Genomic DNA, 16043 nt, shown 5'->3' on the forward strand with positions numbered 1-16043 from the left:
GGAGTTTCTCCATGCCAGGAGGGGTTGGATTCATCTGCAAAGAGCTTTGGGAGGAGGTTTGCAAATCCTGGAAAAGCCAGAGAAAGGATTTCATACATGAAAGGGAAGACATTCCCTACCCGGGCAAGTGGACCTTAGGTCTGCAGTGGATTTCACTGAATTCACACACACAAAGAGATTAATTGGTAAGCTGACTTTAGATTTAGCTATAGAGAGGATCAACTTGAGGTTGCTAGGTTATCTTTAGCCTGTTGGGCCTGCACTCCCCATGCCCTGCTCATGTGCTCTGGTTGATTCACAAGGTATCTTCTTAGAGCCAATTCCGTTGTCTCCCAAAAGTGGGATGGGGCAGGTCACTGAGGTCAGCCAGTTCCTCCAAGGGCAGTGTATGCCTTGAGGATGGGCTGGGGCACCCCCAAACCACTGGCTGGAAAGGCATGTTCACAGTAAACCTTGCAGTGCTCTCTCAGGGAGGCCTCTGACCAGCACTGCCTAGCATTGCTCTTTAAGCTTTTCCTCCCCTCTTTTCTCTAGCTTCTCCCTTCCTTTATTTCTCTTTCTCTCTCTCTTCCTTCCAACCTTTCTGATTTCTCTGTCTCCCTTTTCATCCAGTCCAAGTTGGGGATCTTGTACTATCTTTGTACTCCGGATGGCTCTGCTCTGAGCCCTTTAGGCTGGTTAACATGTAGCCTGCCCTCAAGAGTTCATTATGTGGATGCAAATAGGATTAGAAGATGGGGAGGGAGCAGCTGGGATTACAGGGTGGCTCACACCTGTAATCCCAGCACTTTGGGAGGCCAGGGTGGAAGGAATGCTTGAGCCCAGGAGTTCAAGGCCAGCCTGGGCAACATGGCAAAACCATCTCTACAAAAAATACAAAAATTACCCAGGCATGGTGGTGTGCACCTGTAGTCCCAGCTACTTGGGAGGCTGAGGTGGGAGGATGGCTTGAGCACAGGAGACGTAGGTTGTAGTGAGCTGAGATCATGCCACTGCACTCCAGTCTGGGTGACAGAGCAAAACCCTGTCTCAAAAAAGAAAAAAAAAAAAGATGAGGGGAGAAATGGGGAGTAAGCTTTGCTAACCAGATGTGGGATGAATCAATTAGTTTTATGTATTAATCATGATTATGACTTTCACATCCCTTTGGCTCACCCCTAGACAATTCTCCCCACTCCCAGCCATCTGCAAACCACAGTCAGCCTCTCCCTGCTCCCAAAAATGGAATTGTTGATGCCCTCAAGGCTGTTACTCTCCCAGGGTGAGTGAGAGTGAGGTCAATGGTGCCAGGTCGGAGCCTTAAACTCTTAAATAAGCAAAGCGTATTTCCCTATTCCTGATGCAGTTAGAGGTCATCTATCCCTTGGATTGGAGAGGCTGGTGATTCTGGCTCTTGGCTATCTTTCCACAGAACACCCCTGATTAGCCAGGCCCACCGCCATCCACATCTGCGTGGCAAAGAAGGAAGGCAGCTTGTTCCAGACCTTGGTGAGCGGCTGCAGACTGCCTGCCTAGAACAGCCTCCTTACTCCAGCCTGGCAGGGAAGGAAGAAACCTGACTTGCTTCGCAGGATCTGGAATCTCAGCCGGCAGAGCTGAGAGCTGCAGTTGCATCCTGGAGCCTGATGCTAGAAGCAGCTTCTGTCTTTGGGTTCTTGCTGCCTCGTCCTCTGCTCTGTTCAGTTTGCTGTTGTGTTTTTCTCCCTCATGTTGGGGTGGTGAGATACAGGGAAATAAAATGTTTTCTCCCAGGCCCCTAATCCTTCCCCATGCCTCCATCAGCCTCAAAGCTGCTGACAGTCATAAACTGCACCTTCCAGCCCTGCCCCATAAGCTACTCAAAGCAAATTCAAATTCTCTTCTGGCCAGGAGGAAAGGCAGATGCTCCCTCCTTCCTCAAGCCTCCCTGGCTCATTGATCCATTTTGAGGGCATTTGGGGGTCAAAATTGAGACCAGATTGCTTCAGTTTGTATAAAATTAGCATTTCTTATCACACCAAGGCCACACCTGTTCTCTGGCCTCACAAACCAGTGAGGATGTAAAGGTTTGTTGAGGTGGAGGAACAGAAACGAAATGAGCAATCTGCTCCATTTAGAAGTCAGTCGCTTCAGCTGTTCATTCCACTAATATTTATCTAGTACCTACTCTGTGCCAAGCATTGTCTCTACCTCAGTTTGCCACAAATATGAAAAAAAAATTCTTGCAACTGTGAGGCTTCAATGTGTTGTGGACCAATATACAAATAAACCAATGGAAAAGAAACTGTGGTTCGGAGTCAGCTGATTTTCATTGCAGCTTTCCATGTGCTGGGTCTCAGAGCCCCTGACTTCCCAGCTCCAGCTACCCAGCCCCAGCTGGTTGACAAGCAGGACTTCCCTGGGGCCCATTTGTTTTTCCCACTGGAAAAATGTTAGAATGGGAGCAAGAGGCCTGTGCTGGGATCAGCCGCCATGAAAGTCCCAAAACAAAGGGTTTGGGATGGGCGGCGGTGGGGCCCTCCAAAACATTGCTCCGTCAGAGGTGAGGGAGGGTAGGGGTGATGTGATACGTTTCTCCAGGTTGCAGAGCAGGTCTGTGAGTTTGCCTTGGTGTAATCACATGCCTGAAGGTGATAACAAGGGTGTGCATGTGTGAGCGAGCTGAAGGGGGGCAGATAAGTGTGCCTGTGCCAGGCTTGTGTACACCAGGCCCAGACGCCTGCATAGGTGCCAGTGTGTGTGTGAGGAGGGGGACAGAGGTACCTGCAAATCTGAACATGTCTCTCCATACATGACCCTCAGTGTATGTGAGAGTGTGTTTACCCGCTGAATTATGATAAAATTACACCGACCCTTACAGAAAATCCATAACAGCCTCGGCCTTTCTCCCCCCGAACTCTCGACCTCTGGGGTGCCTGAGGAAAGAGTTGACCTGGTCACTGCCTCCCCCTAGTCAATGAGTCCCCCTCCATTAGCATAAAACATGAATCTGCTGGCAGCTTGACAAATTATAACTAGCAGCCAGAGTTTTGCCAACTGGCTGGCTTGGGTGCTGTCTATTTATCATTGAAAATGGTAAATCATAAGAATCCAGATGACTTAATTATTCAAATCCACCCAGGACCCAGAGAAGCTGCAGGCCCGTCAGTCTCAGCCCTGGGCTCACAGAGAAGAGTGGGGGAAATGCTGTGAGCTCGTGAGCTGGAAGAAGCAGGTTCCATTGCCGCCTCTCCCCTACCCAGAGAGCAGGATTTTTCTCTGCAGCCCCTTCCCCTCCCTGCCATCCTGCCCACCTTTCCAGCCAGAAGCCTGGCCAATTGTTTTGGTTGCTGGCCTCCCAAGGCTCTCCCTTGCCCGCCTCCTGCTGCCTACCACCCGCTCCTCAAGCTCAGCTGGTGTTTCCCGGCCTCTCTTTGTGTGGATGTTAGCTTTTTCTCTCTGTTTCAGTGCCCTCATTTTTATTTCTTCTCTTTCTCCTATTCCTTTCACCATTTCTCTTCATCTCTCCTCTGCCCACAGATAGACACTGAGCCCCACACATGGCCTCTCTGGTGGAGTTTTGCCTGCTCCCCTGGCCCCTTTGTCCTCACTGTCCCAGAGGTGCCAGCTCAGGATCCCCACGCATACACACCCCACCCTTAAGCCAGCGCTCCGAGTGCTAGAAGGCCTGAATTCACGTCTCTCTGCTGTGGGGCCATATGGAAACACACGTCAGTGGATAATACTGGGCCTGCCCCCACACCCCATACACACAACCTTTCTGTCCCTTTCTTCCGTGGATTTCTAACTACCATTATGCACAACTTGGGAGGTAATGGCCAGGCTGTCAGAGATGTGCCCCCACCACTGAGGCAGGGCTTCATCTCAAGAAGGCCCATCCCTCACTCCCAGCATGGAACCACCTCAAGCCCCAGCAGAGGGATTGCTCAACATGAGCTTTCCCAAAAGGAGAAGAAACCCTGTTTACAGAACAAGTCTGAGATCCAGAGGTCTGCACGCTGAGCTTCTGGGGGGCCCTTTGGTGTTTGGGTCCTTTTATCTTTGTGTCCCTCACAGTCCAGTATAAATACGTCCTACTTTTTCTTGCAGTCCTGGACCCCATGAGAAACTTATGCCCTTCTAGACCCACAGTGGCAGGTGGGAGGCACATATTCACCAATGCTGATATTGCTTTGACCCCAGACGGGAATGTGAGGAGCAAGGAGGTCGCCAGAGCCCCTCTGCTTGAATGGCATCCCGGTCTATTCTTTTGGAGGGCTTGCTTTACCTGCAAGGGCCCTGGAGGCTCCTCAGAGCCACTTCTGTGTCTGCAGATGCTTGTCAACTTGGTTCTGGGATTCAGTTTGGCTTTGTCGGGGTGTGCGTGTGTGTGAGCACGTGCACACCTTTCGTGGATAACCTCGAGTCTTGGCATACTGACGGGTCGTGCCTGGTGGCGTGCATGCCTGCACAGGTGCGCCAGTGCCCCTGATGTGTATGTGGGTGGGTGTGTATGTGTGCATGAACACACACTTCCAGAAAGAGCCCTTGTGCTGAAACAACGAGTGACAATGTCCCCACCAACAGGACACCTGGGGAAACAGCCCTCTCCATTCCATTTTAAGGCCTCTGAGCAATGTTGTTGTCAGTGAAATATTGGACTTGGTATATAATAAAACTTTAAAGAAGGAGCTACCTGTTTCTGCTACTGAAAGTAAGTTCTTCCTAGAGTCTAGCCTTCTGTTCGTCTTTCAGGGTGGAATATGAGCATAGTCAGAAATCTTGAGAGGGGGCTCCCTACTCCTCCAAGAGAACATATGTGACGTATAGGGAGCCCTTCCACAGCCAGGCTCATCCCCACAGCTTAAACACTGCATCCCCTCGCTCTTCCCTTCTTCCCCACCTTTCCAAGCCAGGGTGATATTTGACAAGGGCAGTGGCGAGGGGTGAAACTTGGGGCAGGTGGCTGGGGGAAGGATAAAGATTCAAAAGCAGGCCAAGCTGCTGGAAGGCAGGAGATCAATAAGGGGAGACAGATTGGAGACAGGTTTGTCTCACTACTTCCCCACCCCTTGCTGGCTCAGCGCCCCCCCGCCCCCCCACCCCAGCTCCTGAAAGCAGGTGGAGGACAGAGCCAAGCACTGGCCTCTCCCTGCCCTTCTAACTCAAACAGGTTCCTAATCCCTGGGTAGAGGGTAAACAGCCTCTAAGCACGGCCAGGATTAACCACAGAAATGCCGCTAATGTATTTCGGGGCACTGCTCCCTGCCCCTACCCCCACTCTGTGTTACTAATTAGCCCAGCAGCAGGGAGAAGCTTGGGAGGAGCAGCTCAGAATGCCTTTGTGCAGGCTCTGAAAGCCCAGGTCTGGGCTCTGGACAGTGTCTCTGGTGCTAGACAAGCTGGGGTGGCAGAGGATTCCCGCCCCCTCCCCACCACTCCTAAATCAGCTCAAAGGCAGACAGGGTTTTTTTTCTCTGTGCCCTTCCTGAATCCCCCTGTCTCTCCTTTCCTGTTCACAGCTGGGAGGCAGGTGGGCGACAAGAGGGAGAGTGGAACCGGCTCTGGAAATCAAACGATGCAATAAAAAATTAATTGTCTAATTAAAACCATGAGGAAGCCCCTTGCCAGAGTTTGACTCTGAGTTGTCAGGGCTATAAAGGGTGGGAAAATGAGTCTCAGCTCCTAATAAATTCCTGATTTGCAGCTTGGTCTATCAGCAAAGGAGCACTGAGCGTTCCACTGGCTAGGCCTCCTGGAGGTCATTCCACCCTCTCTCTGCCCCAACCCAGCCATCACACCCAAAATCCCACACAAGCCCAGAGTCAGGGTTTCCCCAAAAGGAGAGAAAGGGGGGACCCTCAGTCTCCCTGATCTGATGCTTACCGATTTCTTCCTGGTCTTTCCTCAGGAAAGGAAAGTTCTGGAAACTTCCTCAACCAAAGAGTTCTTCATTTACGTTAACTAATAACTGTATGAACAAGTTTGCTATGTAGGTTCATTTTGACCTCACCTCTTCCACTTTTGTGAAAAGCATAATTTATGAACTGATTTATGATTCCCTCTCTTAGATCTTAGTGCTGATTTTTGCAGGTGAATGACAGAGAACCAAGCTAAGAAATTAATCTCCCCTCTAAAAGAGGGCTGTGCACCCTGCCCAGTTGACCAAATCCTCCGGAAGAATGAACACAGAGCCAGTCCAGAAAGGAGTGCAGAGCTAGGCAACTCTCACGGGCAGATGGATGCCCAAACCTTCTCCCCTGAATCACTGAACCATTTCTTCACTTTGGTCTGCCTGTGTAGACACAGCCTCCATGCCTCTATTCCCTCCCTTTCTTGGCAAAAACAAATGCGTTATACATCATCAGAGGTATTAATTCATAATAGCAGCGGGAGGAGGTAGTTAGCATACTGCCTTCAACATCATATTACATTATTTTATTATACAGAATGCAATATGAACTCTATATCTGTGATTAGCTTCTTTAAACAAACATGGCAGAACAAACAAGGGTTGCCCTTCAAAACAGTCACCTGCAGGGAACATACACTCATTCCTTATGTGCCTCTATTGATTAAAACATACCTGTCTCCTTTCAAAACTGACTTCAGAGCCAGTTACAAAGAATTCAAGGCAACCATTATTAACTGATTTTTTTTGTGGTGGGGCGGGGGGGGGCGGGCAGCGGCTGACTGATTCCAAAAAAGCAAAGCATAAAGATTTACCACCAATAAGGACGATAAAAAAACTGAGTCACACACCCTGAAGACAATTCCAAAAGAAGGCTGCAAAAAATTGTGTCACTGCAACCTTGTTGAAATAAGGGGGTCTCCCCACAAGGTGGCTACTCCCAGGCAGCGGTGCCCATCAGAACCAGTTCTCCACAGCCACATCTGGAGCACATTACTCATCATTCCTGAAGATCCTTCTTTCGTTCATCTGGTTGTTATTTTTCATCCTAAACAATGGACTAAGCTTTCCCTAAGAAGGAGAAAAAAGAAGAAAACAAATTCCTGACTCCTACCTAGGTCAGGTTCCCATTTCTGATTTCAGCGAGTTCCCATGTGCAAGTGTAGTCATCGTGGCTAGGCCATTCTGCCTCTAAGATCCGCAAACCTAGAGACTGGAGTGTAGACTCTGCTGCTGTTTCACCTCGTTGTTGTTATCGTTGTTTGTTTGCTCGTTCGTTTGGGGGAGTTTTATTTGAGGCAGGGTCTTGCTCTGCCACCCAGGCTGGAATGCAGTGGCACGATCATGGCTCACTTCAGCCTTGACCTCCTGGGCTCAAGTAATCCTCCACCTCAGCCTCCCAAGCAGCTGGGACTACAGGCACACACCACCATGCCTGGCTAATTTATTTTTTATTTTTTGTAGAGATGGGGTCTCCCTATGTTGTCCAGGCTGGTCTCAAACTCCTGGCCTCAAGCAATCCTCCCACCTCAGCCTCCCAAAGTACTGGGATTACAGGCATGAGCCACTGCCTCACCTCGTATTAATTGCCCACCTATTAAATGCCAGGCCCCACTAGGTGCTTACATATGGGTTATCCTTTCCAATCCAGGGATTTTAAGACTGTTTTCCTTCCCTGATGATGGACTTTTGTCATTTCTAATCTAGCCCAAGACCACGCACTGCTCCATGGTCCTGTTGCTCCGGGAGACAGCTCCCATTCCTGGTACCACTTTCATGAAGACTTAACTGCGGAAATCATTTTGTCCATCTCTCTCTGTCTCTGGGCAAAGTCTTACTTGAATATTGCTAGTTCTCATGTTGACCAGCTTGGGCTTCTAAACAGAACTCTGACCCAAAAAGGGCATCATGGTGACCCATAGTTGCACAGCTCCTCAGGGGAGAGGGGGGCATCTTACACATTGAATTCTATGTGAATGGCACCACCTAGAGTTGTGCTCCAGGAATTCAGTGAATGGCGCTCTCTGGAGTTCAGCAATGCTGCCACACCCTACCACCCAGAGATGCCTGGTGATCAAGTCAGCCTTAGGCAGCATTCAAGGATGAAAAACCTAGGTTTTGAAAACTAAGGTGTCAATATCTCAGCCCCCCAAAAAAGGGAGTGGAGATCCTCTCCACCTCATTGACTGCTGAGAGAGCCCTGCTTAGCACACAGCTCACCAATCTTCTCTCCATCAACTTCAAAGTCCCCTCCAGCCTCAGGGAGGCCCCCAAGGGTATGAAGCAAAGCTGGTTTGATCTGAGCTTGGTGTTGGGTGGTGTCACCCCAGCACAGTTCAGGCTAGGCCTAGAAATCACAGTGAGACCAAAGACCCCATCTTGGGAAGGGATGGGAGTGGGGACTGGAGGGGTGGGTACAATCTTCAGAACATAGTATATTGTTTACAATCGCCCAGGTCCCTCCTAGACACAAGGCCTGCCAGGCTCACACTTGGGTCTTCCCTAGCAGGCAAAGCTGTTTTGCCTGCTCACCCTCTGTCAAGTTTAACCCACATGCACATCCTCCTTCATCCTCTGCCTAGCCATTCCTTCCCCTTCTCTCAGCTCCTTTCTTATTTTCCTCTCCCAGAGACTCTGAATAAAACCCTCTGACCGCTGTAATCTCCACAACATTCCCCTTGAGCACTGATTCTCTCAGCTGACAGAGCCCTTCAGGCCCTGTGTCACCAGGACAGGAGCTTCTAATGTGTCCTATTCACCCCCTTATGTCAGAACACCCCTGACTCAACAGCTCATGGAAGCTCAGCCCTCAGAGCCCCAGACAAAGCTACCGCATGGAAGACTGAGGCACCAGCACTCACAGAGAAAGTCAGCTGGTCCACAGCCAACCTGTCTTGACTGAAGTCTTCCTTCATGCTAGGCACTGTGGGCCATAGAAACAGTACGGGTAGTCTGGCCCCAAAGAGCATTTGGTCTCATGTGACAAAAAAGAGACACATCCATCCCAGATTTAAAAATCAGAATAGGGGCCATACCTGGTGGCTCACACCTGCAATCCCAGTACTTTGGGTGGCCAAAGTAGGAGGCTCTCTTGAGGCCAGAAGTTTGAGACTAACCTTGGCAACACAGCGAGACCCTGTTTCTACAAAAGAAATTTTAAAAATTAGTGGGGTGTGGTAGCTCATGCATGTAATCCCAGCACTTTGGGAGGCTGAGGTGGGTAGATCACTTGAGGTCAGGAGTTTGAGACTGGCCTGACCAAAATGGCAAAACCTCATCTCTACTAAAAATATAAAAATTAGCCAGGCATGGTGGTGGGGCACCTGTAATCCTAGTCCCAGCTACTCGGGAGGCTGAGGCAGGAGAATCGCTTGAACCCGGGAGGCAGAGGTTGCAGTGAGCCGAGACCATGCCACTGCACCCCAGCCTGGGTGACAGAGCAAGAGTCAGTCTCTAATAAATAAATATCTGACCATGAAGGTGAGCCTTATGGACAATAAGTTTCAAAAAGAAAAAAAAAATTAGCTGAGTGTGATGGTGAGTGCCTGTAGTCCTAGCTACGGGAGGCTGAGGCAGGAGGATCACTTGAGCCCACTAGAGGCTGCAGTGAGCTGTGATTGTACCACTGCACTCCAGCCTGGGCAACAGAGCAAGACCCTGTCTCTAATAAATAAATATCTGACCATGAAGGTGAGCCTTATGGACAATAAGTTTCAGGGGCAGAAGAAAGTGCTGTCACTGAGGGTCCTCCCAGGAGACTCCCAGAGGCGGTCAGATAGGAGCTATCCTTGCAGTTTTAGAAAGGCTGAGAGCCCATCAGAGGCCTCCAGGCTGCTAAAGAACCATCCTGCGGGTTGTCCTTTGTTTCCCCCATAACATTGGTCACGGGGGAATGGGCTCCAGCAGTAGTAGGGTAGCATCACCGAGCACCTGCTCTCTGCCAGGCACTGTGCTGGGCACTAGGAACACAGAGAAGAGCAAGGAGGTCCATGTCATCAAGGCACCGACAGTCTGGATGGGGAAAGAAACCACGGATCTTTACAAAGCAAGGTGAAAAGAACCAAGACTATAGGTACACCTAGGGCACCAGGGGAGCACCATGCACACACCTAAACCTCCCTGGGAATGGAAAGGAAAGGGTCATGGAAGTCTCCCTGAAGGGGAAGACTATGGAAACTATAAGCAAAATTATATGCAAATGGTGCCCCTTTTTTCTCCCCACACTCCTCCCAACTGAAGGTGACCTTCCACCCCAACAATAAATCCTTAGCTTCTTAAACTAAGGTTACAGTGAGGTGTCAACACCCCAACCGACTCTCACTCATCCTCAAATGATCCAAACCTGAACTGGGATTCCAGCCAGATACGGGGTGCCTCCCTAACCCATGTGCCCCACAGTCAATCCCACCCTGCCAGCATCATGACCAGACACTCTCTGATTCCTGAGACAGGAAAGAGCCTGGGGAACAGGGAGGGGAGCGCCTACTCTCTCCTGGAATTCACATACCCTACAGCCTTCCTCTTTCATGCTCCCGTGTGTGGAAGATGCCCCTGTTCCCCACCGTTCTCAATCTGTGATCCGGCTCCTGCCCTCCTCCTGCTACAGCTGCTCCTCCTCCCCCTTTGGAAGAATGCACCCTCCCCTCAGCTTTCCCTCCACAGAGGCCAGAGCAGGAGGGAGGCTGCATATGGCCCCATTTTCCTTGGCCTGGGTAGGCTATTTTGGAAGCGAGAACCCCCCTTGCCCTTTCCTCCCCTCTGGGAAGCACCGTCCCTCCCCTCTCCACATTCCCCAGAAGTTCTCAGACTGAGATCCGCCCTACGTGCAGTTATGTGGTGAAATCACTGCTTTCCTCCCCCTGGAGGCGCCAAAGCTTGGAAGGGAGGGTACTCAAACCTTTGATGTAGGCACGTTTCAGAAGGCCCACCTGTCCCCTGTCTCCCCAGCCCCCAGCCTGAAAGGCTGGAGCCCCTCATCACAGCTTTCCTGCCTGGATCAGCTGGGGGTAAGATCAGGTCACACACACTCTCTCCCACTGGGGGCAGTCAGGCCCAACCACACTCAGGGACATCTGTCTCCAGCAAATAGGGGGCAATCCCAAATTTGAGGGGTTCTGTGACACTTAAAAGCTTCAAGCAGGAAGGTCTGCAATTTCTCTTGGACCAGGGCCTGTGGGGAGGGTCGCTCAGAAACCCTCGTTTGATGTTGCGCTTTCATGGTTGTGGTTTGATCCAGATGTTCCCCAATTGTGGGATTTTCTTTTTGGGAGGGAGGGGCCCTTGGCTATGAAGACATTTCCATCATGTGCACATTTGGATCTGGGCCTGCTGGGCGGGGGTGCTCTTCCAGCTCTCACTAACCCCACCCTTCCCCCTAGGATCATATCCTTTCCCTTCACATCCAGAGAAGAGAAGAGGATCCGTAAGGGGGCATTCCCAGCTCCCTGATGGTTTGCTGTGTGACTGTCCAAAAATGTCTCTACATCTCTGTTCTTCTGGCACCATAAGCTGAAGTTGGTTCCCAAAGATGGTTCCCAGGTCATGGGAAGAATAGGAGAGGGAATTCCAGAACCAAATTTCTGTCTAAGAAAGAAACAATTACCTAAGAAATTGTGAGTGGAATTGGACTGAATGTGGATGAGTCAGGGCTCTTGAAAAAGAAAGTGGCCATCCCTCTTTTGAGTCAGTTCTGCAAGAGTGGACAGAAACTTTTCCAGACTCCCAGGCCTCTCTGCTCCCTCAGAGCTTGAAAAGATTAAAGTCATTCCTTCTCAAGGTCTTCACTGAAACCCTGGCAATCTTTCCTTCAATTTTAAGAGATTACAGTTCTTCCCATTGTCCAGCCTCAGTCACTACTTGCTGTAGCATGAGATGGCTTCCCTGGGGGAAAGTGTACCAGTCCCACTCATTGGTCCTCTAAGACCTCCCAGCATTCCTCAAGACACTTCTGCCTCATGATGTCAGAAGAAGGGCTGTCAAATAGATTTTAAAACCCCAGCCTCCGCCAGGCGCGGTGGCTCACGCTTGTAATCCCAGCACTTTGGGGGGGATCACGAGGGCAGGAGATCGAGACCATCCTGGCTAACACGATGAAACCCCGTCTCTAATAAAAATACAAAAAATTAACTGGGCATCCTGGCAGACGCCTGTAGTCACAGCTACTCGGGAGGCTGAGGCAGGAGAATGGCGTGAACCTGGGAGGTGGAGCTTGCGGTGAGCAGAGATCGCGTCACTGCACTCCAGCCTGGGCAACAGAGCGAGACTCCATCTCAAAAAAAAAAAAAAAAAAAAAAAAAGACTTGGCTCCTCACCTGTATTGTGGGAATCCCGGCCTAAATTGGACATGTGGATGTTGAGCAATAGAGGACAGACAAACAAAGGAATCTCCAAACACTGCAGGACCCAAGGCAGCAGCCCACGAGTGGATCCTAAAGGATTTTCATCAGCCGCAAGTCTGGGTAAGTGGGCTTTTTTTAGAGGGAGGGGAGAAGCAGCCTGGGATGCTTCTTGCAGGAAGAGGAGTTTCAGAGGAGACAATAGAGGTTAGGAGCCACTGAGTGGGTGAAGAGGGCCCAGCCCAAGAGGCTGGGGACAACCATGAGAGGCGGGCCAATGGGAGAAGAGGGCACTGTTCCTCAGTGTACTAGGTAGAAGGAGGGGTTGGAGAGAGGTGGGCGCAAGGAAGGAAGGAGGAGGTTGGGGAGCTCCCCGTGGCTGCCCCACCTGAAGAATTCGAGCAGCTGTTCCCAGCTCCCCCTTGCTCTGTGTAACATCAAGCAAATGCACGGTGGGGTATCAGCTTTTCCTCTGAAGACCTCAGGGCCAGTTCTCAGGCCTCCCCATCCCTGTGGACTTTAATCAGTCCAGCACAGATGGGTCAGGTCATGATGGTGATGAGTGTGGTAGCATTGGGTCTCCCTGGCTTGAATTTTTTCTTATTCCCCCATGTCCTCTCCTTCTTAGGCAATAATTTATCCTTTTGCATGGTCTCCTCTCCACGACACCCTTCTTATCTTTCTGACTACAATTAGAGCCTCCTCTCCCTGTAGGGGAGTGAGAGGGACAAGGTCAAGGATCCTCACAACTCAATAACAGCTGTAGAGCCTCACCTATCCTGTGCACCCACAGTGACTCCATGCAGGGGACCAGCAATAAGGGGAAAGGGAGTGGGAGTTAGTGTGGGGACAGGGGAGAAGCCTGCATCGGGATTCCCTGCCTGGTCTAGTCTGGTCTGGGAGCAGGGCAGATGCTCAACAAGGCATCCCAGGTCTCAGGGAGCAGCTGGCAGTGGTGAAACACCAGCTCTCTCAGGGCACGTGAAAGTTCATGTTTCCCCTCCCTCTCCTCTCTCCCTCCCACTCTTCATGACCGGATCCAGGGAAGGACATACCTGTCACAAGTACTGCCCTCATCTCTCCCTGTAACTCCACCTCCACCCCCCATACCCACTTTATCCCTCTGCAGGGTTACTAGAGCCTCACCCAAATTCTCTACTCCAGAGACAGACCTGTTCTCCAACTTCCAGTGGTGCTGCGCATGGAGACGCTGAGGTGGGACCCAAAGACCTGCTCCCATCTTCTCTCCTGAGGGGCTTCTGCAAGCCCCTTTCTCAGAGTCACCCCTCCCAGGCTGAGGTGAAGAAGCTGAAAAGGGAAGGGCCATAATGCTAAGGCTGGGGCGGGGGACAGCGGCGCCCTCCATGCACTCTCCTGATTAGTGCAGGTAAACATAACGGTTTCCCCCAAATGCAAGGGTTCTGCTTCGGTGCCACGGAAGGCCCCACCAGCACCTGCTGCCCCTCCTGTTCGTCCTCCCTCTCTTCAGCCCCACAATTACCAAGAGCGAGTTGTTGGGGCAAGCTCAACCCCAGGCCTGCATTAAGAAATTTGGGTGGGATAGGCCGGGCGCGGTGGCTCACACCTGTAATCCCAGCACTTTGGGAGGCCTAGGAGGGTGGATCACGAGGTCAGGAGATCGAGACCATTCTGGCTAACATGGTGAAACCCCATCTTTACCAAAAATACAAAAAATTAGCTGGGCATGTGGCGAGCGCCTGTAGTCCCAGCTACTCGGGAGGCTGAGGCAGGAGAATGGAGTAAACCTGGGAGGCGGAGGTTGCAGTGAGTCATGATCACACCACTGCACTCCAGCCTGGATGACAGATCGAGACTCCGTCTCAAAAAAAAAAAAAAAAGAAAGAAAGAAATTTGGGTGGGAGAATAGAGGTAAGAGACATTTCCTTAGTGTTTACTGCAAACCCTGCCAGGCTAGAGGTGCCATAACCTGCCCTGTATCAGATCCACAGAGTCATCCCACCAAAACCCCCCCCAGGATGTATGTGAGACCACTGGACTCATTGGCACTGGCAAATAAGAAGATGGCCAGTAAGCAATCAACACTGAGCGCCCACTGCGTGCTTGGCACTGGGCCAGACTCTGCTGGGGGAGACTGGGGGAAAGGCCCATTTCACTGGTCTTGCACTCTACATACCATGTTAAGCCAGAGAGGTACATATTACAAATACTGGAGACTCTCACGCTTGAATATAATCCTATAATCTTATACCCACTCCCATTCAGACATATGGTCATATGTGAATGTCAAGCACACAAGCTAGACAGAAGAAAGAACTTCCCTAGGTTATCAGTGCTGTAGAGTAAAATCATCAGACTCGAAGGCCTCATTCTTGGAAGGTGATGAACTGGGAGAGCCCCTGCCTTGCTGGGCCAGGGGTAAAGTAAGGCTCCTGTCTGAAGGCAGGGGGCTGGTTGAGATGACCCCTCAAGATGCTACCCAGGAAAAGGCAGAGAGGTAAAGTTTCCAGTAGAGCGGCATGAGGAGGAGGGACAGATGGATGGAGGGATGGAGGAGTGCAGGGAGCAGTGCTGGAGAGATGAATGGTCTTGGCTGGACTGATGGGCGAGGCCAAGATGGATGGATGGCGGCTGAGGTTTGTTTACTGGCAGCCCCCAGCCCGCCATCGCCCAGGGGAGAGGAATGGTGGCTGGCACATCAGAGGGCTCTTAGGGAAGCTCATGGAGATGATTTAGATGGGAATGAATCAGCTCCATATGGATTAAGTGTCCCTACAAATCCCAGGATCTTACAGATGAGGGGACGGGGCAAGGGCACTGAGGGGAGGGGAGAGAGTGGGGAAGCAGTGTGGAGCTGGTGCAGGGAAACACAGTCCTGGAGCCAGGGGAAGGGCACCCTCAGAGGGCATGGGGCAGGTCAGCCTGGCACAGATGCAGCCCCTGCCTTGGTCTGTTGATACCACTGTTGCTCTTGCTTGGTACCAAGCTTTAGGAAAAGGACTCCTTCTCCACACCAAACCATCTGTTGGAGTGTCCTTTCTGAGTCAGTTTTGGTCTGTCTCCTCTCGCCTCTGTCTCTTGTTCTCTCTACATCTTCATCTGTCTTTCATCTTCATTTTTCTATCCCTCTCACTACCTAGCTTTCTCTGTGTTTCTGTCTCTCTCCTTCCGCACTCCCCCGCCACGTCTTTCCGTCTCTTTCTCTAGAGGTATAAATGGTACAGGGATGCTGCCAGTTTCTCTGAACTTTAGCCTTAGCTCTGCCCTCCTCTCCAGGGGTCAGGTCCAATGCCTCCCTCCCTCTATACTGTTCTCTCACGCAGACCACAAGTTTGGAGGTGGTCAACAGAACAGGGAAGGTGTTCAGAAAAGTGACTTTTTGGCTACAGAAAGTTACTTGTGTTCCTCTCTGCCACCCTGCCCTTGCGCCTTCAGCTGTCCCTTCTCCCAGTGCCAGAGGAGGCTTGGATTAAGCACCCATGCTCTATGGACAACAGCGAGTTGAGCAGACCTTAACATCATTCCCGGGGAGGCAACGGGTCATCTGCTGGCTGGGGTTATCAAAGGCCCCATCTCCTACTCCTCTCCCATGCCCCAAAGTGAAGAGCCCCAGAGCCGGCTGTGGTTATGAAGCCGGCTGCCATGTGGGCGACCTGGAGTCTGAGCACAGGGCAGTCACATATGACAATTGGTTGAAATATCACAGCCACTCTCCCCCCACCCCCACTGGTGATCTATGGGCTGCGTGCCCTGTAAAAATTATTTATCGGGGCCTCAGAGTGTCCTGATTTAGTGCCGCTGCCTCTGGGGCCTTGGGGCCTGCCTGTCCGCCAGAGTCTAAGTGTTAAACGACGCTAAAA

At 51.1% G+C, this 16043-nt stretch overlaps 1 long non-coding RNA gene across 1 annotated transcript; it reads left to right on the forward strand.

Moving 5' to 3' along the window:
• The first annotated feature begins 201 nt into the window (after positions 1-201).
• LOC100936533 (uncharacterized) lies at positions 202-2263 on the forward strand. The gene is made up of 2 exons (XR_010135661.1): positions 202-1261; positions 1412-2263. It is a non-coding gene; the product is annotated as an uncharacterized LOC100936533 (long non-coding RNA).
• Positions 2264-16043: the final 13780 nt, after the last annotated feature.

The sequence above is a fragment of the Pongo abelii genome, chromosome 10, assembly GCF_028885655.2.
Source record: "Pongo abelii isolate AG06213 chromosome 10, NHGRI_mPonAbe1-v2.0_pri, whole genome shotgun sequence".
Lineage (NCBI taxonomy): Eukaryota > Metazoa > Chordata > Mammalia > Primates > Hominidae > Pongo > Pongo abelii.